Source organism: Pogona vitticeps, chromosome 1, assembly GCF_051106095.1.
Source record: "Pogona vitticeps strain Pit_001003342236 chromosome 1, PviZW2.1, whole genome shotgun sequence".
Classification (NCBI taxonomy): domain Eukaryota; kingdom Metazoa; phylum Chordata; class Lepidosauria; order Squamata; family Agamidae; genus Pogona; species Pogona vitticeps.
In genome coordinates this window covers 82307101-82328755 of record NC_135783.1, presented here as the reverse complement: position 1 = coordinate 82328755, position 21655 = coordinate 82307101, and the positions used below count along the sequence as shown (strand labels likewise).

Below are 21655 nucleotides of genomic sequence, written 5' to 3'. Positions count from 1 at the left end.
TTTCGGGCTCTTTGGCCGTGTTCTGAAGGTTGTTCTTCCTGACGTTTCGCCAGTCTCTGTGGCTGGCATCTTCAGAGGACTGGAATAGGAACTCTGAAGATGCTGGCCACAGAGACTGGCGAAACGTCAGGAAGAACAACCTTCAGAACACAGCCAAAGAGCCCGAAAAGCCCACAACAACCATTAGATCCCAGCCGTGAAAGCCTTTGCGAATAGATATTCTTTGATTTATATTCCTGATCAAGAAGGGCGTTGGTCTTATAGGCTCCTTCAAACTTCACTATTCTATGATTCTATGATTTGATTTTGACTATTGAGTTATTGAAGCTGCTCTGCTTTCACAGAGTATCTTCCTACTCATTCATATTATCCAGAGTTAGAATGCAAAGCTCATGCACTCCTACAGCTGTCTTACTGGATACATTTTTACTTTTCCCCATAATGCTGAAAAATAAGTATGCTACTTATTTCCAGACATCTGCAGGCTTCTAGATTTGTGAATTTCTGCAGGTGCTTTTGCAACCACTCAGATCATGCTAGCCAGAAGAACTAGAGAGCCCCTTGGTTACATGGGAAACCTGCTGGCAAACTCTCTCAAGGCAAACAGAGAGAGGGAAGAAAGAAGAACTTTCCAACGGATGGGATGAAACTTTAGTTCCTAGCTTGCCTTTATCTCCTAAATTTCACGCTACAAACAATCTCCAACTTTTGTGCTATCCTAAACATTATATTCTTTTAATTTTTAGAAAAAGTCTGGAATATTTCAACTTTTGGAAACAGTATGAAACACAATAGTATATTTAATCTATTTGCATAACTTATTCCAATTACAGGATGCGAATCTCTTTGGTCCAAATTTTCTTTAGTTGACCCAGGCCACAACAGCTTTGACAGTATTTTATCTTCTGTACATTCCATTTGTATTTCTTGGTTTACCTACTTAATCTGGCGTGTAGACTACACCAACGGTATGTTTCAACACAATAAGATGTACAGTGGTGCCTCGCTTAACGATTGCTTCGTACAACGAAAAATTCACTTAACGATGGCTTTTTCAGAGCAATCTTGTGCTTCACTTAACGATTTTCCCTATGGGCGATTTTCGCTTAACGATTTCGGGACCATGCTTCACTTAACGATGACAGTTTTAGGTCGCCTTGTTTTGCTTAACGTTTTTTTTACAGCCCCGTTTTTGCTATTTTTAAAATATTCTAAAATGTTTAAAAAATGTTTAAAATGCTTGGAATCGTTAGTGCACTTAATAAAACCTTCGTTAACTTAATTTGGCTTTGTTCTGAGTCTTTTTGAATTTTTTGTGAATTTTTTCCCCCCATTGAAATAGGCTTCAATGCATTTCAATGGGTTTCGCTTAACGTTTTTTCCTATGGGGATTTTCGCTTAAGGATGGTAATCCATTCCAATTGGAACGGATTATCCGGTTTTCAATGCATCTCTATGGGAAATGGTGTTTCGCTTAACAATGTTTTCACATAGCGATGTTTTTTTTGGAACCAATTAAAATCGTTAAGCGAGGCACCACTGTAATAATATATTAATGAGTATAGTGCATAAGATACAGGAATGCACCTCTTATCCTGTGCAATTATGCTGCCTTCTATATTCTCCTCTAGATTTTTACACTTTATGATGAGACATGGACTCACACAAGCCACTCAGAGACGTTTAGCTTTTGCACGCTGTTTTAGAATGATTCCCCACGTACGAACAAAGAGTTATTTAGAAAAAGGTTATTTCCTAAATAGGAGTTACTTAAGGGAATTTCCAAGCAAGCCCTGTTGCTTTCAACTATTGCTGCTGCTTTTTAAAGCTTAAGAGATTGGTCATACACTGTAATTTCTTGTCAAAATGAGCTGTTCTGGGTCCCCAAGGAGGCATCAACATGTGCATATGTTTTGTAGAGTAGCAGCCAGTAACAGTTTCAAACCGATAGCAGTTTTCAGTCTCGCAACAGCCACATTAACCAAGAGCCATCTGGGCCACTGAACATGCTTATCACGTAAGTGAGCATTCAAGACCTCTTGTATAGGAAAAAATGGCTTGTGGCAATTTAAAAGTCTGTTTTCAAGGTTTGAAAATCAAATACAACTCAGCTAAAAGCAGTATTCATAGACTATAGATAAAAAGAAAATTGTTCCAGTTTTTCCTGAAGTAACACAAAGATGAGAGGACTAGTCCTCTCTTCTGTGGAATCCACAACCCATCCAAGTAAAATGCAATTATTTTAGAAGTGTGCAAATGCACTGCCCTCTGAAATCATTCTCTTAAATGCATATTTTCCCAGTAAAATTTTTTAACTGGAAGCAGAAGGCACAGTGCTTATGAAAAATGAACTAATTACATATAGTACTTCAATATCATCTGGAAGAGCTATTTAAACAGTTAAGGGCCAATTTGACACACATGAAATTCATTTGTCCTATGCAACTGATGGAAGCATAGTGCTGCCCTGGTTACTAAAAAAGAAAGGCAATGCAAACAGAGTAACACAAAATCAGGCATTGTTGCCTCCTATAACCTATATTTAACCTATATATAACCTATATATAACCTATATTTTTGCCTTCTGCCTGGCTCATGAGATTTTTCTTCTCTTGAATCTTCACTGTACTGCAGCATTTGAGTCATCACTGAAGATTTTGTGGAAAATGTAATACACTAAAATAAAAATTGTGCAATGAGATGAAAATCAAAACCTGTCCCCCACTTCCTTCTCCGACACATAACAAGAATATAGATGGAAAAGCAAGCAAGGAGCACACAAAAGAACAGACGAGAGCAAATAAAGCTCCAAAGGGGAACAGGTTGAAACAGGTGTAAAATTTAACTGTAGTAGTTCAAAGTGTTCAAGTAATGTAACATAACGTCCCCAACTTGGTGTCTTCCTGCAGTGTCAGATGACAACTCCTATCATCCCCAAACAGCATGGCCAACTGTCAATGGTTATTGAAAAAAATCTGCTATGAAAAGGTAGCATAAAGTGTACAATTCAATGTCATTTCATGAGAAATGTTACCTCAATTTTATTAATTCATTTTTGTTTTCGAGAACAACAGTTTGCCAATTACTTATATGCTGTATAGTTTTGTTTGCTGTTTCCATACAAAGTCTCTGTTCATTTGATTCTCACATTCTGCAACCACCACAACTCTGCTTGTGGTGTCTTCCTATTCAACGTATTTTGAGAAATGACTTGGTGTGTGTTTCATTGACAATGAAGGAAAACATTCTGCAATGAAATGCAGAGGTTACTGACCATAAACAGGCACATAAAAAGCAGTGTCAGCACTAAATATGGGATACCCCAAACAGCATTTCTCAACTAATCGGTTAACCTAACCTGAAAGTTTATGTCGTCCAAAGTAACGTTCCACACAATTAATAGATTTTCTGTTGGGCCTCTGGTTCATTATGAGTATGTAAAACTGAAAGTACTACATGTACAGACCAGGTACTTTTACTGCAACTTAGTCATGTTTCCAGAAATGAAATAACATCAAAAAATCAAACCTGATGTTACCATACCAGAGGATGGTGCTATTACCCAGTCAATTGCTAGTGTGCTAAATCCAGAACTAAACTATAAATGTTCAAATCCCTGCAGCACCCACCAAGTTGCTGCCCTAAATCAGAGGTTGGACTGCAACACACAGCATCCCCCACCAGTGAGACACAGCATTTCCTATTCCTGCCCTAAATTAATGTGTCTGAAATCACTCTTCATTTAAGCCCTTATGGCCAGAAATAAAATTACATGAAGATATCTTTTAGATAGGGCTTTCCTATTCTGCAAGAAAGCAGCATTAGCTTGAAAACAAAATGTCAATTATAACTTTGCTTTTAATAAAAGTCACAATAATAAGATGCCTGAAACTGGATCCCTATATTAGTGTCACTTGCAGGAAAAATCAACAAAGGGGCTGTTACACCATCCATATCACGGAAAGATCCTTGCCAGTCACTTAAGAGTTGAAGGATAACTTCAGCAGCAGTATCTGAATGATTTAGAACCCTGAGTATGATTATTTCATTGATGGATTAATAGTCTACAGCCAAAGGTGTTAGGGACACACATAGGAATGAGGTCCGTCTTTCTGTCTTTCATTTCCAAATTGTGTGGATAGTCTACAAAGTCAGAATATCCCAGTTGCTGAAAGTATCTCTCAACATATGGATGTCTAGAGCGAGCCATATGGCCCTAAATGCATGAGCCCCCAGACTATTTGCATTTTCACTAAAATGTCTTCATAGAGCTAGTAGACAGTGAACATGGAAGTTCATGCTGAGTTTTCTGCCTCACAATCTGTAACTCCAATTTACTGTGACGTTATAATTAAACTTAACATTATGCTTATGTCACCATAACATGGAGTGGTTGATGTAATGCAGCAGAATCATTAAACTGTTAAACTGGTATTGGATAACCATTATACAGTAAAACTATTAACACAGGTGAAAAACATTAGTTAAAAAGCTATGAAGGAGTTATATCTCTGGCTGCTGTGGAAATCTATATATGTAGGAATCAGGAATTCTGGCCTGCTGGTTGGATTAAGTCTACAAGACTGTCCATTTGGTCTTTCAGGAGTTAAGGGTCTTCCTCCATAAAGCTCAAATTTCTCTTCAAAAAGCTCAAGTGGCATTAGCTGGGACAAAATGAGCACTCTCCTAAGCAGCCATCACTTCAAAATACTTGAAGCCATGGCTACTGAGAAACCCAGTTTTGCATGCTTGTCGCCTTTGGAGAAGGCAAGAGGTGCATGGAGCCAGCTTTCTCAGGAGCCACCACCTCAAAGTTCCTATGTACTCTTTACTTCTTTTACAGTGGTGCCTCACTACTAGACCATAGCCTCGCGGGACGAAAAACCCGCAAGACGACTGGTTTTTGCAATCACTATGGTGCCTCGCAAGATGCTTTTTTCTATAACCGTGCTTCGCAAAACTTTTTTTTGGAGACCGATGCTTCACAAGACTTTTTGTTTAGACCGATGCTTCGCAAGACTTTGTGGTTTTTTTGAGACCGATGCATAGGGAACCTCGCAAGACGATTTTTTCACAAGACAACGATTTTCACGGAACAAATTAAAATTGTCTTGCGAGGCACCACTGTATAAGGAAAGATGAGAGGCATAAAAATGCTTCTGTTAGGTGCTGCTTCTTTCAAGCACCTGGCACACTTCTGAGGGTTCCAGCTTCCACTGCTTATAATGTTATGAAATCACCATGATAAGCAGTCACGGGGCACCATGAAACAGTCACTCCCTGGGGACTCAACTACACATACCTTTACCTTTTAGAGTTCCCCTCTCTGTTTTGTCAAACGTAGCAGGTTTGAATGCACAGAACATGTGCTATGAAACTACAGTTTACCTTACCCACCTTGATGAGTTATGGGCATCATTCAGCACTATGCTTTAAAGATACCCACATCAAGCACAAACTTATGAGAAAATCCCAATGTGAGTAGCACCGATAGAAGCATTCTCATTAAAAACCCTGAACCAGAAAGGAATGTTAACCACATATGAAAATCTGTTAACAAAAGAGCTGAAGATAAGGGATAAATAAGAGCTTGAAAAAATGGGTATAGCGGTTGACTAGTGGTCAATGGCAAAATTAGAATCAAGATACAAAAAAGACAGGACTGTGGGTTTTTTCAAGGGCAAAGTCCAGGTGGAGAGACTGCGGTTATATACGGATGAAGCAATAATTAAGAAAATGTATACTTATCTACTAGAATATGAGCTAGAGGATGAGAGGGTGAAAGAGACAATGATAAAATGGGCAAAATATTTTGGGTACAATGTAGACCTTGATAATTGGACTAAGATGTGGAAAGAAAGCTATAAGATCTTGAAACCAGCAAATCTAAGAGAAAACATACTCAAAATGTTTTACAGATGGCACTATACACCTGTAAGATTAGCAAAAATGTCAGAGGGCAACAGCAATATATGTTGGAAGTGTAGAAAAAATGCAGGAACTTACTATCATATGTGGTGGACATGTGAAAAGGTCAAAATCTATTGGACACAGGTATGGGATCTAGCAAAAGAAATTATTCAGCAGAGAAGTTAGAGATAAAACCTGAAATGGCATTATTGAATGTCATTTCAGGAGTAAATGATAACAAATTGAAGCATTGTCTTCTGTATATACTCACAGCAGCTAGATTACTCTGGGCCCAGAAATGGAAAACAGAAGAGGTTCCGACAATAGAAGAGCTGTTAAAGAAGCTATGGGACATGGCAGAGCTGGACACTCTATCAGAAGCACTACGGGAACAGCCAAAAGACTATGTAAAACAAAGCTAGGGACTAATATATTCTTGGGCCCAGAAGAAGACAGGAGTTTAGGGTAAAATTTATGACATATGTATGAACTAATTACTATATACTGCAAATTGATATAAGGAGAATAGAGGGGCTAACGAGGCTGGAATCTTTGACTCCAAAGGGGGTGGGGGTACTTTAAATAGAGGGATTAGCTAGTTTCTTTTTCTGTATACGTGGTCTGGTTTTTTTTCTTTCTGTTTTTGTCTTTTTTTTCATGTTCTCCTTTTTTTGCTGTTTTATGGTTTTTTGTATGTTAGAAATTATTTTAGAAAAAAGAACTAATACAAAAATAAATAAAGATGCCCACTGAACTGAAGAAGCACAAGGATCTAGCCCAGATCTCAAAATGCTTAGCCTAAGTAATTGAACAATTTTACTCTCACACACCATCCAGATTGTTTTATTATATACAAATACAGATCAGTTTTCCACTTCATTATAGTTTTTGCTTCTAAACAATAACTTTATTATGACTGGGATAATAAAAATGAATTATTACTATGAGGTGCCCAAACAACTTCAACACTTATCCCAGTTTTATGTACCTCATGGTGACTTTAAATGCAATCAGTAAATGAAATTCAACTTTCTGTGATGCTATCATGCTGAATGCTGTTTAAAACACACACACACACACAATGCTCACAGGAAATTACAGGAAATTAAACTTCATTATCCTGTAAATGTAAATGTACTTGAAGATTTCACAGAAAGCTGTTGAAAATAAAATTTGCTGAGAATACACACACCTTTTGAATATGCAGGAATAGACAGTACACAGCTAGCAGCTACTACAGTCTTAAATAGCAAACTAATTATTTCATACAGTCTTGTTCATAGTATTCTAGCATTGGCTTAAGAATGGGGAAAGCATGGAAAACTAAAGCAATTGTTAGAAAACTTCAAACTGTATATAAACATATGTCTATAAATAATATAGCCTAAATAATATCTGAATGAGAAAGAGAACACCTCTAGTTTGGTAAATATTGAATATTTCCCACATCTAATAGTCCTTCTTCTCATTATCCAGAAAGAAAATCCAAACTATTTTGTGTTAAAAAAAGCTCTTTGTGATACTCAATTCCAAAAGCTCTGTCATACGTATCAAATGTGAACTTCATACATCAGTACTCATTGTTAACAGCCTGTACCTTTTGTAGAAGAAACAATGATCCTATTTAAGTCCAAGCATAAGTAGTTTGACTTCTTCATCACCTGCACAAGGAGGTGTCCAAATCCAGCTACTTACAAAGGGATCTTTGCTTGTATAAGGACTATGCTTGTTCCAACAGAATCTCCCACATTTCTATAATGTCATAGGGCTTTAAACATCACCAGTGCCCAGTTGGATCCTAGCCAGTGTTTTAACTAGCAGGATACTTCAAATGGACAAGGACCTGAAGTTCTAAACATATACAAATAAACTGAGATAACTTGAACTAAGTGGGTTTCTTTGTTTATACATTTCTAATCACTGAAAGCTCAGGAGATATATTATAACCATGTGTCATCCAATCAATTCTGACTCATGGCAACTCTTTTCATGGTTTTCTAGGTAGAGAATACTCAGAAGGTCACATAGACTGGCTCTACTCACAGGAGGCATGGTGGGAAATCTGGAGGCATGGTGGGGAATTTGCAGCCAGATATCTAAACCACCGAGCTATCCAGTAGCGATACCTTTATTTGATCACTAAAGTCAAACATTCAGCACAATTTTTCATGATTAAAAAAAAAAGAAACACTTGTGCAGTCATGCATCAAAATCTTCAGGAGTGTAGCAAAATTATAAATGAATGCCCCCAAATTTCATGACAGTAAAGCCTCCTAGGCATACTTCTAAAGATGAGGTCAAGGCTTGAGAGTGTATTAAATGTATCTCCCTGGTATCATGTGTTTGGAATTTTCCACTCAGTTATTAGGAGAGGTGGCAGTCTCTGAACTTATTTATTTATTTATTTATTTATTTGATTTCTACCCCGCCCCCCTAGACAGCATCTACTCAGGGTGGCTTACAGTATCCCTCCTTCCGCCCATATCACAAAAGGTCACACTGAATGTTTAATGTCAGTGGTCTAATACAGGTATCACCTCTTTTGAACCTTTTGCTGGATAATAGACCATGTGGTCCTCTTCCTACATTTCTAAGCAGTGACATCTGGTTTTCTTTAACCAAGTTCATGAATGTACTGCAAACTCCTGAACAAGCTCATTTTTTTTATTTAAATATTCAATGTAAGTTCACATCACAAAATATTACTGAGTATTAAGTCACATGCACAGGTATCCATCATTAATTTTTACTATGTGTTGAGATTTATTACAGCTATCTGATTTACTTTTTCTATAACAGTAGTTTCCAATCTTGGGTCCACAGATGTTCTTGGACTGCAACTCCCAGAAGCCCTTGCTAGCACAACTGATGATGAAGGCTTTTTTGCAGTCCAAGACCATCTGGGGGCTCAAGTTTAGGGGCCACTGTTCTATAAACATAATGTGACAAAGCATACTTGGAATGGAAGATGGTTTAAATCAGTATATGTTTACAGTGGCAAATGCAAGTTAACATGCAAAATGGCCTATGGCAGTATCTCCTTACCTTGGTCCCAAAATACCTGAACTACAATTTCCAAAATCCCTCACCATTGGCTATGCTGTTTTGGGATGATAAAGTTGTCATATAACAACTTTTTGAGATTCAGGGCCGACTTCAAGTTTGGTCATACATTGTCTCCATGGTCGCTCCATCTAACATTAAATTCAACCCAAAGCTAAGAATCACTCACTTAGAGCAGGAACGTGCAATCTGTCTCTTCATATCTAGGACCATGGTAGAATTACAATCTACAATGCAAAATCAATTTCACTATTTCTACCAATAAAAAGTATTAATTTTTTTCCTTGCCTTTTCAGTATGATCATATATAAAATTTTATTTTTAATAGTTGCAAACAGTTATATTAAAAGGTGCATTTTTGGAGGTGCAACTTAACCTCATGCTAAGTAAGAAAATCCCATACATATTGATCTAAATCTATTTTCTTGCCCCAATTACAACAGGTTCATTGAATCAATGGAATTTATCTAAATGCTGAATTACCATTCTACAGCTGATTTGATTAACCCCCTCCAACTGGGACTAGCAACTAGATTTAGGCCATTGTCAACTACATTTGTGTCTCTATATGGTGGACAGGCACATTTTTTCCAGTGTTCCAGGGACCACTGTAGGCTTGCCCACTTGAGGGGTATTTTAAAAATGAATTGAAAAATTGTACATGTACATTTGAGATAACATTTATGCACTTTAATAATGTTGTATTAACATCAAAGTTCTTATTTCCATTTTATCTACATCAATGATTCCTAACCTTGGCTAACCCAGATGTTCTTGGACTACAATTCCCAAAAGCCTTCATTACCAGCTGTGCTGGCCAGCGTTCCTGGGAGTTGAAGTCCAAAGAACACCTGAGTTACCCAAGGCTGGAAACCACTATCTGCATCATAACAGAATTCTAAGAAGAAAGAATATACAACATCCACATTGACTGTCAGGCCAATTTTAAACTTGCAAGTGAATAAGAAATACCGTACTTTGCATACTGTGTATAACACAAATTACCCACTATTCTCAAATGGAAAAACATCTGCATGTATACATATAAAAAGAAAAACCCTCCTGCTTCTGTGATTTGTTGGTCATACATGCACCTGGAGTTTCCAGCTACTTGTTGCCTGTACATGATACTTTCTTCATCCCACACAACATGACAACTCTTAAAGCACTGGAACATATAAACTGTGACATTACGACATATCAGGGTTAGGCTTTTGAAACATTTCTTTTTTCTAGCAGTTTGCTGTAGTCTGGTGACTGGTGGATGATTCATAGTCTAGCATCAGTCTGTGGAGCATCTTTTTGAGCAGCACTATTTTACACAACAATTAAAGTTATTTCCTTTCTTTTTTTAATGTCCCTCAGCCTGAACTTTAAAAGAAACAAACAAATCAAAAAGAAAATTATGATAGTACCACTGGCATTATCCATCTCAGATCAAAGTAATAATTGTGGCTCTTCAAAACAGCTAACTGAAGAGCAGTGGTTTACAATACAGCCAAAACACATAGATAAGCAGAGTTGGATAAGAAGGAAGACAATTAAGATTACAAGGACATGCAGTATACAGGATGAAATACAGAGAATGCTATTCAGGGTTATGTTTCAATCAAAATTTGCCTAAACAATCCTATTTTAAAGTTCTACTTGATTTTCAAGAAAGCCAGATGCACACATCACAGCAGGTTTCTTATTCCGTGTATAAAGAGTAGTATTTTATTTGGAGAAAGATCCACACTAAAGATGTAATGCCGAAACCATCCCAGAGCCCAATGGATGGGATGCAAGTACTGCAGTGTGCTGCAGGAGATGTGATAGTAAGATGCTATTTACACTGCCATAACCCAACAATATGGCAAGATAAAGTGCTACGTGTCAACATACCATGAGATGTACCAACAGCATGGGTGGAAAAATAGAGTGTTTAGAAGGCTGTCAGTGATTATAAATTCCCTCATTCTTCATAATCTCTATGAGAAACCTTTGACTACATCAGTCCTGCAGCTGATGTAGTTAATATCAGGAAGCAGCATAAAAAGGGGAGGAAAACTGTATTAATAAATAATAATAAATTGTTCCAGCTGTAGTGGACCTGATTGGATTAAGAAGTAATAGTACCTCTGATACAAGATCTCTATGATCACAGTATTGCTTTGTAATTTTATTTTCTGCTATACTGTAGAGATAAAGTGCCAACCACACTTTATTATTCTATAGTTCAGGCACACTGCTTTAACTTGGATTTGCATGCAAAAATATGTCAATAACAGCAGTGCCAATCTAAAAAAAAAAACACATTGAAAATAGTGAATACATGCTTTCACGTCCTTTGTTATCTAAATGCGTTAAAAGTAACACATTTACAGAAAGAAACAATTGAAAACAAAGTGTGAAACTGCTAAAGCTGCTTTGAATCTAATTTATTTAAAAAATAGTACTGTACACTGTATCAACGCAGTAGGTGGGTTAAAACACAATGTGCCTATCACTGCTTGATGGTGATATTAATAGCAATTTAATACCCTGTTTTCCCAAAAATGAGACAGGGTCTTATATTAATTTTTGCTCCAAATATGCGTTGGGGTTATTGTCAGGGGATGTTTTTTCCCCATATATAACAATGTATGTTTATTCAAATACAGTCATGTCATCTTATTCTGGTTGCTGCACAGTAGTGGAGGGTGGGGTTTCACTTAACTGGGGCTTATTTTTGGGGTGGGGCTTATATTATGAGCATCCTGAAAAATCATACTAGGGTTTTTTTCAGGTTAGATCTTATTTTAGGGGAAACAGGGTATATACTGAATGAAAGCTGTACATTGCAGAATTATGACACATGTATGTTATACACAAGCTACCAAGATACTTGAAAAAAAGTGGAAATAGCAGTACAACATATATTTAAGCTATGTCACAGAATTTACATAAGACTATTGATGACTAATAATAATAATAATGATGATGATGATGATGATGATGATGATGATGATGATGATGATGATGATGATGATGATGATCTTAGAACTGCAGAACTGGTAGGGACCCTATGGATTATTGAATCCAGCCCCTGTCAAGGAGACATAGTGAAGAACTTAACTTCCAGCTTCTGGCTCCCCAGCCAGATACCTAAATCACTGAGTAATCCAGTGGTTCTACAATAAAGTTCATCAGGATAAGCCAATGAATATAGGCAAATTTCTCTGTATTTTCTTAAGTGCTGTAATAAACTTCAGGAATCTGCATGAAAAACTGAAATCCTTTGCACAGTTCTTTGGGAGTAAACCACAAAAGTCAGTGGAATCTATCGGCTGCTAATGAAACATGCAAAGATATTGGTATAACTAACCTTTAGAGAGAAAATGGTAGCATCTAATGGAACGATACATCTAACAGATCTTTCCATTAAAAATAGCCAATGAGTGCAGTTTGCATGTATTATATGCTGTCACATTGGAACCAACTTAGTGAGGCTTTCCAGATAAATGAGATATTGGAGGCGTGGTTTTGCCTGTTCCACGCACCCACATCCTCCCATGAGCATCCACAGCTGAGCCGGAATTGGAACCAAGATTTCTGAAATCCTAGTCTGTGGCTTTATCCTCTACACCAGCCATTCTTTTTTTTTTCTTTTCCTTTTTTGGCCAGGGACATAAAAACACTATGAAAGAACTATAGGATGACTCAGGATTGTATAAGTTGCACAACAAACCTTATAAGGTGGTATGTGAATAATTGCTTCTAGTCTTTCTCCCGCTTCAAATGTGCCAAGGCCCCCCAGGAGGCCATATGCCCCCACCCTGAGAATGACCACTCTGGGTACCAAGTGGAGATTACTTATTTAATAAGGCTTTGAGACTACATACCAGTCATACAACCACAGATGCCAAATCCTATTACATTGTTTGGAAAATTGGGTAAGGCTGTGTCAGTTATGAAGGTCTCAGCCTAACTTTGTGGAGGTCACCACCTAAGCCTTACCTAACCCAACAGTCCCATATGCACTAGCAGGCACAATGGAAGACAAATAATGCACTTCCTCTGATTTCTGAAGGAACGATAGGGCATCATCTTTTTAAAACTATGTAGCTTATTCATCCACCTTTGGATTTTCAAATATTGTTGTCTATTCTTTGATGCCAAGCCAAAATGCAAACAAGTAACATAAATATCCTCTCATCTTAAACTTAGCCCTCATGTTAAAATATCTATATGTAGCTTTTTTACTCAGCTCTGAATTTCTTTTAACATTAAAACTGATTGCAGAAGAGGACACGAAACAAAATTTCATCTTTCAACTGTACCCAGTAGCATATTTTCAATCTTCTGTTGATAGGCACATCAAAGAAATCTGTCCTACATTTTTAAAGTCGTATTCTTGCAAAACATGTTGTGCTTGTTTCAGACTGTAATACAAAACATCATAGGGAAATAGTCCTGGGAGTGTCATTTTTTCCAGTGTAGGTGTACATAAAATGAATCTCAAAATATTTAACATTTTTCTCACTGTTGACATAAGCCACTTCCTTTTTAAAGCCCACACACAACTGTATCAGGCAGATTCAGTGACTCTTGCCAAATGTTCCCCAAGAGAGACTTTTATACAGAGGTACTGACAACTGCACTCTATTCTACAGTATTAATGCTCCAACATAAGTTGATGGCATTCTCTTAACCATATTACAAGTTATAGCCTTTGAAAATAAGTATCATTTTCTTATTATAATACTATCCTAAATAAAGAACACACTAAATGATCAGATACTTAACATAAAGCAATTCTCACAAAATACTAAAAATGTACAACATCTACTACTAACTATAGCTACTGTATATGCTCCTAACAAGAATAATCCCTACCCTGGCAACTCAAATTCTATACCAGAAACTGAATTCACCATCCTGTATTGATTATTCATAGTGAAAGTTATGTTTTGTTTTATTTTACACAATTTATCCACCCTATTTATTAGTTTACATAATTTATTCTGACATATCCTAGTCAGGCAAAGAGGCCAGGAACTACACAATGCATAGAAGCCCCAGCTGCTAGAAGTCAGACATGTCTTTGAAATCTAAGAATTTGGCAGTTACTATATACCATAAATACCTTTTGGGGCCAAAAGTGTGGGAAAAAGAAAACATGTACCCTTTTTCCTTCAAAAAATAAGATTCGCAGCTAACTATACCCAATATCACATAATAGTATACCAATGTTATACAGTGGTGCCTTGATTTACGAAATTAATCCGTATTGGAACAGTGGCCATAACTTGAAATTTTCGTAAGTCAAAGCACCATGGGAACAGGATTAATCTGTTCCAGCATTTCAAAAAATTAAAATTAAAATTAAAGCACACAGAAAGCCCCACCGGAAGGCGCTGGGGCTTTTAAAGAAAACAATCAAAAATAGAGCAAGCCCCGAAGGTTGCAAAAAACAAAAAAAAATATCGAGCAATCCTCACACTGGGGCTGCAAAAAACAACACAGCACAGAAATAACCCCCCCCCTCAGCCAAAACCCATCCTGCAAAACCCACCCAGAAGTTTCTAAAAAGGAAAAAGCAGCACCTTAACAGGCAGACTGAAGCCTCCTCCGATGGCACTCAGTCCTCGGTGGGGGGGGTGTCCTCCTGCACCACTGCATGCTCCATCCATGGAGGAGCCCCTCCCATCCGCACGCCTCAGCCCAGTGCCTTTGGCCACCCTTACTCATGAGTAGACCTGCACCTTCTGCGGGCCTTACTTGTGAGTAGACCCACACATTTGGCCTCACTTACTCGTGAGTAGACCCACACCAGGGATGGGCAGGGAGCACACCGGCTTCCTGCACCCCAATGTAATCCGGAGCTGCCCCTGCCTCTCCTTCCTCCTCCTGCCCCGAAGGAGTAAAAAAGTTTCCTGACCCTCTGCTCTCACTGTTGGGGCAAAAGAACTACAAAGAAGTAGCCTCTTCGCCACCAGCGGTTTGAATTTCCTGCCCTTTTCCCCTGCCTTTTTCTGTTCTTACGTCGAAGTTCCAGCCACAAGTCGAAGCAAAATTTTGCAGCCGGACTTTTCGTAACTTGAAATTTTCGTAGGAAGGGCGTTCGTAAATTAAGGCACCACTGTACACAAAATGTCCTACAGCTATCCCATCAAGAGCTGCTAGACAGGTGGAGTAAATCCATGCATGATGGTGCCCATCCATTCTGTCATTTTAAATACGACAGAAGGGGGATGTAGTACTTGTTTCAGGAATTCTATTCCAGGGAAACCCCTGCAATGATTTTAGCACAATCCAACTTCAAAACTGGAATAAGTAGAACCTCCCACAGATGTATTTAGGATACAGAAATATCAATGGCTGTATTAACAACACAAACCAAGACAGGAAATTTGTAAGACAGCAGTTCAGATCATAAACAAATTACACGGAAAATCACTAGCCATATGGGGATGTACTCCTAGGGGATGTACTCCTAGAATCACTCCTGGTTTTAAGTGTAATTCTCAACCCAGTTTACAATCATCTATGTTTTAACACAAAGGGGAGAAAGCCTTTCTTTGACCGCACTCTAGTACAACTGTGTGGAAGCTTGCTCAAAAACAACTGCTCACATTGAGGTTTTTCCCCTGCAGCAAGCCATGTTAATACAGTACATATACACCTGTAAACAGCAAGCAACGTGCCTGAAATCATGGCCAAAAACACATCACTAGGGGGAGGATTTCTATGACATGTCATATTTTTTATGCAACCTATGTTTGAGTTTACAGGTAGGTTTGAACATGTTTATGAGTAATCTAGTGAGAAAGGCCAGATTATTCATAAATATGTTTGAACTTGTTTATGGATACAAATGTAGGTTGCAGAGAAAATGTGAAATGTCATAGAAATCCTCCTCCTACACATCACCATGCATTATGCTCATGATGTGGGCTATAACACATGCATACAGGCACAACAGCTTAGGACAAGGCCTTGGTAAAGTTAATTTTTTGACCTACAAAAAGTTGCCATACTGGCTGGGTGTGGAAGTGGCAGTCCTCTTTTTTTTGGACAGGAAGAATATTTCAATATTTGAAATTCCCTATCAAAAATTGGACTTAAACAGCTGATCCGTACATTTATGGACTATTGTAAGAACAACCAATTGGTTATAAACTTTGTCAAAACCAAAATTATGGTTTTCACTTAATCTGTAACACCTAGAAATTAGACAATTAATGGTTCTTGCATTGAGCAAGTAAAATAGCTAAAGTATCTAGGTATTACATTCCACCATAAACTCTCCTGGGCTGCCCATAGACGGTCCATAATCCAAGTAGCCCAGAACATCCAGAAAGCTATCTTGCATTTTTTCTTTACCAGCGGTTATCCAAGTTTTTAAACTCAAGATTTTGTCCCAACTGTTATATGGTATACGAACATGGATCCTAGGATTTCACACAAGTACAGTGGTGCCTCGCATAGCGACGTTAATCCGTGCAGCAAAAATCGCTGCTAAGCGATTTCGTTGCTATGCGATTTAAAAAAGCCCATAGAAACGCATTAAAACCTGTTTAATGCATTCCTATGGGCAAAAAAAACGACCTTAAAGCAGAGATCCTGCATACGGCGGCCATTTTTGCTGCCTCTTATGCGAGGAATCCGTGCAAAAACACAGCGGGTGGCCATTTTTTTAACCTGGTGGCCATTTTGGAACCGCCGATCAGCTGTTAAAAAATCTTCGTTTTGCGATGATCGGTAAGCGAAACAGGGACCAATCATCACAAAGTGAAAAAACCTCATTTAAAACATCGCAATGTGATCGCTTTTGCGATCGCAAAATCTTCATCGCTATGCGGTTTTGTCGCTAAACGGAGCGCCCATTAAGCGAGGCACCACTGTATAGTGTGAAATTTTTCTAAGATACATTTTGGGAATGCCAAGATGCGTCCCTGCTGCCACCTTATGATTAGAGACTGGACTAACATCACTAGAATGCAGAGCTTGGCTCTTTGCTTTTAGATATTGGAACAAGGTAATACATGCTGATCCCTCTATGGGATATCTTAACCTTCTACAGAAAGATGTCCGTAATAGCTCATGCTTAAAGGTTTTCCAGCCAAACTGCATCTATTAGGGCTCTCTTTGGACTTTCTTTATGCCCAGGAATCTAAGGCAGCCAACTCTGTCTTGGAAAAGCAGATCAGGGATATTGACTTCCAGTATTCTATTTCAATGGCTCGCAAAACATACTCCATCTTGCACCTTGGCCTAAACTATAATTTCTCTCAAAGTGCTAGGTATTTAGAGAACTTGATTACCCCAAAATATAGGCATGTATTCTCAAGAGCCCGATTTAACTGTCTCCAATGCGCAATCTTAGAAAAACTTAACCTCTGGAGGTTTTGTTAAAATTCTAGCTGATGATATCCCTCAGAACTGTTCTTAATGTGACAATTAAGCTTAGAGGTAAAAATCTCATTTATGTGCATGGGACTCTTTTTAAAATCCATTGTAAAATGTGCAGGGTTTTGTAGACCAGCAGTTAGGAAACAAAGAAATCCATGTCAGCTCAGAGTTCCCCTTCATCTGTAGTTTGTCTCTACTGCTGGGGTTTCTACTTTTTTTTACCAGAAGATCCATTTGCATTGGTTCAGACTGTGTGATCACTTATATTGTGTGGATGTAATATTCTATTTTATTGTTGCTTTGAGTATGTCATCATGTGAATAAATAAATAAATAAATAAATAAGCATTTGTAAACAGACCAAAAGTACAAGTAGACCATACAATATATGGCAGCAAGTAGTAAGAGCATTCCTACTAAGAAAGAAGCATTGCTCCATATAAAATATCTAGAGAGCAGTACCCTACAAGTACCCAAGTATTTTCAGAGTACTCAGCTTGATCACTCTGCCTTGTCTCTCTGTCCCCAAAACCGTGTGATGTGTTTATATCTAATAAGAAGTATTCTTTGTATTGAAATATACGTTTAGATTTAATAGAAAACTTTAAAGAAACAATATATAACTGATTTGTGATTTTGTATTAACAGTATTCTAAGACCCTTAGCAAACAGTTCTGGAATTTGGGAGAGACTCCTCTTGTTAAGACAGTTTCTGGAGAAAGAAAATATCATGAAAAAGAATTTAATGATTGATACTGGTTTTTACTTACTTTTTAAATATAATTTTGTGCTTTTGAATTCATTATCTTTATATTTGTTATGTTTATTGGTTTTTAACAGTTTTTGAACTTGCAATGCGGCCCAGAGTAGATCTTTGGTCTAGATGGGTGGGGTACAAATTCAATAAAATAAATAAAATATTCTGGCACCCCTTATGAAAAAAGATTGTGCCCTTGTAAGGGTAGAGAAATTGAAACTATGAAGCACGTCATTTTTAGTGCATTTTTTACAGAAACGAGCGTATCAAATTCCTTAAGTCCATATTGTAGACATTGTCTAGAGGGGCGGGGTAAAAATCCAATAAATAAATAAAATAAAATAAATATTGAATTTCTTCCCAGGTAGGACTCTGATTTGGCATATAAAATATTTATTAAGTGACACAAACAAGATAACCACTGAATCAGTGGCCAAATTCCTCCTCTCTACCCAAAGAATACGAAAAACAATCTTGACCTCTACCTAACCCCATCATTAAAAAAACAAAAACAAAAAGCCATTGTATGGGTAATCTATTTTACCAATTTATACTGTTTTAGCTGTTTTGAAATGTTTTAATCACTTCCATTTATTTAAATATTACATGTATGTATTTTAATGGGTCAGAGACCGCAAAATAAAGATTGATTAATTGTAAAGTAGTGCCCTGCATAGCGACATTAATCCGTTCCGGATTAATCATCGCTATGCAAAAACATCGCTAAACAGATTGAAAAACCCCATAGGGATGCATTAAACTTAGTTTAATGCGTTCCTATGGGGCCCAAACTCACAGTTCAGCGAAGTTCCTCCATAGCGCCGCCATTTCGCGCCCTCAGCGAGGGCAGGGCGCGAAAACACTTGCGGTGGCCATTTTGGGCACGGGGCGGACATTTTGGAACCGCCGATCAGCTGTTCTGTAAACATCGCAATGCGAAGATCGGTAAGCGAAACTCTTAACGATCATTGCAATGCGAGTTTTTGCCTATCTAAACGTCGCAATGTGATCGCAAAAGTGACATCACTATGTGGATTCGTTGTTAAACGGTGCGCTCGTTAAGCGAGGCACCACTGTATATAATATTAATATAAGAAAACAATATATGGGTAATCTATCTTATCACTTTATACTGTTTTAACTGCTCTCAAATAACTGGGTGAGCAATTCTAACTAGAAATGATTCTCAAAGGCCAGATGACCTGACAGACTAGGCCAAATGAAGGTGTACTGAATCTAAACTTCTTCCAGACTGGAGATGCTGGAAATCATTTAAGACCACATTCACTTTCATCCAACCGTGTGCTGGTATAATGGCTGTGTGTCTGAGTTGCAGGAGGTAAGGATCTGACACAGCTCAGCTCCTCATTCACCCAGTACCTTCTCTGCCATTTTCAGCTCCTCTTCTAGCTGATCTTGGCTAGCATACCTGCTGTGCCAGCAGTCCATTCCACTATCAGATCTCTAAGATAAGCCACACAGGGGTTTCTGACACCACAAGAGGCTTCTGCCCATTTCAAACCAACTACAACAGGGACATTTCTGAATCAGAACTGTACTGTAGAAATAAAAATGGAAAACTACACAATCGTTCATCCACAAAACCTGGGAGTTGATGAAGTATTTTTTACTTTTTAAGACTAAAGATAAACAATTCTGTTTATTAATAAAATTCCCATTAGGCAGAAATTCATGTCCCTAGAACAAGACACAAATACACAGCATGCATTGGTGACTACCCCTCAATTTTATTATGACTATATAATGAAAAATCTATGGCAAGTCAGTTTTACTTTAACATACTTAATTTCAAGTAGACAAAAGAACCTGTATGAAGACTTTACAATATCTTGAGTAGCATACATAGTACACTGAAAGTAGGCAACCAACTGTAGTTCAAAAGTTTGATTTTTCAAAGTTCCAAAATACAGTGGTGCCTCGCACAGCAAGGTTAATCCGTCCCGGATTAACCCTCGCTGTGTGAAACATCGCTGAGTGGTAAGAAAAAACCAATTGGAACGCATTAAACAGTGTTTAATGCATTCCAATTGGGCCGAATACTCACCGTTCAGCGATGCTTCCCTATGGCCAGCAGCCATTTTCGCGCCCTCCCCTTGCTGAACGAGGGCGCAAAAATGGCTGCGATCAGCTGTCCGGCGGGTCAAAAATGGCCGCCGGAACAGCCAAAATGGCCGGCCGCAGCGTTTTCGTGCCCTTGGTAAGTGAGGGGAGGGCGCGAAAACGCTGTGCGCAGCCATTTCGGCTGTTCCGGCAGCGTTTTCGCGCCCTCCCCTTGCTTACCAAGGGCGCGAAAACGCTGCGCCCGGCCATTTCGGCTGTTCCGGCGGCCATTTTGAAGCCGCGGAACAGCTGATTGGCGGGTCGCAAAGCGAAGGTCGGTAAGCGAACCGCTTACCAACCTTCGCTCTGCGATTTTCGGCCATTGGGGGCATCGCTCTGCAATCGCATCAGCGATCACAAAAGCGTCACCGTAGAGCGTATTCATCGCCCTACAGGGTGCTCGTTCTGCGAGGCACCACTGTACACACTATTTACCGTGTTTCCTCGAAAATAAGACCTAACCTAAAAATAAGCCCTAGTATGATTTTTCAGTTTGTTTGTAATATAAGCCCTACTCCCAAAATAAGCCCTAGTTAAGTGAAACCCCGCCCTCCACCATTGTGCAGCGAACGGGATGGCTTCTGATAAGTAAGCTATCAATAAAATGTTAAGGCATGATACATTCATCATCTCTGTAAGGATACAATTTTCCCTAAACTCCACTTTAGGAGTCTAGAAAATACAGCACGTGTGCCAGCCTGTGTTCTACTTGAACCCTGTCACAGCTTATCATTTACCAATCAGCTGAAATTAACTGCAGGCACAAGAGTTGGGCCAAATTCAGACATATCTAGAGAAGGGAGAGAGAGAGAGAGAGAAGAAACTTCGACTGTAAACTAATGATTAGTATGCTGCAGTGAAAATATATATGTTCAAGAGTCAACTACAGTGGTGCCTCGCTAGACGATTGCCTCGTGGGACAAAAAACCTGCAAGACGATTGGTTTTTGCGATCACTATGGTGCCTCACAAGATGTTTTTTTCTATGACCGTGCTTCGCAAGACTTTATTTTAGACCGATGCTTCACAAGATTTTTTTTTTGAGAAATAATAGGGAACATTGCAAGACGATTTTTTCACAAGACGACGATTTTCGCGGAACAAATTAAAATTGTCTTGCGAGGCACCACTGTAGATGGGGGGAAAGAGATTCACTGAATTTTTAAGTCAAGCATGCGAAATACACAGTCCTTCAGATACTGCTACACTCCACTTCCCACCATCCTTCATTAGTGGTTTTCCCAACTACAGCCAATGAATCCTGCAGTTGAAGACATGTGGGTTACATGTTCAGCTCCTTCCCCCTCTCTAGGTAAATTCGAACCTGAGGAAGCAACAAAGCCTCAAGGATGGATTGTGTCATAAATATCTGAAGCATTCTAAACAGTACATTTCGGTATCTACATTAGGTACAACAGTAAATTAAGCAG

General features: G+C 38.5%; 1 protein-coding gene across 2 annotated transcripts in view; it reads right to left on the bottom strand.

Moving 5' to 3' along the window:
- The window catches only part of HBS1L (HBS1 like translational GTPase), a 61113-nt gene that overhangs the window by 25151 nt on the left and 14307 nt on the right, over nt 1-21655 (bottom strand). The window lies entirely within an intron of this gene.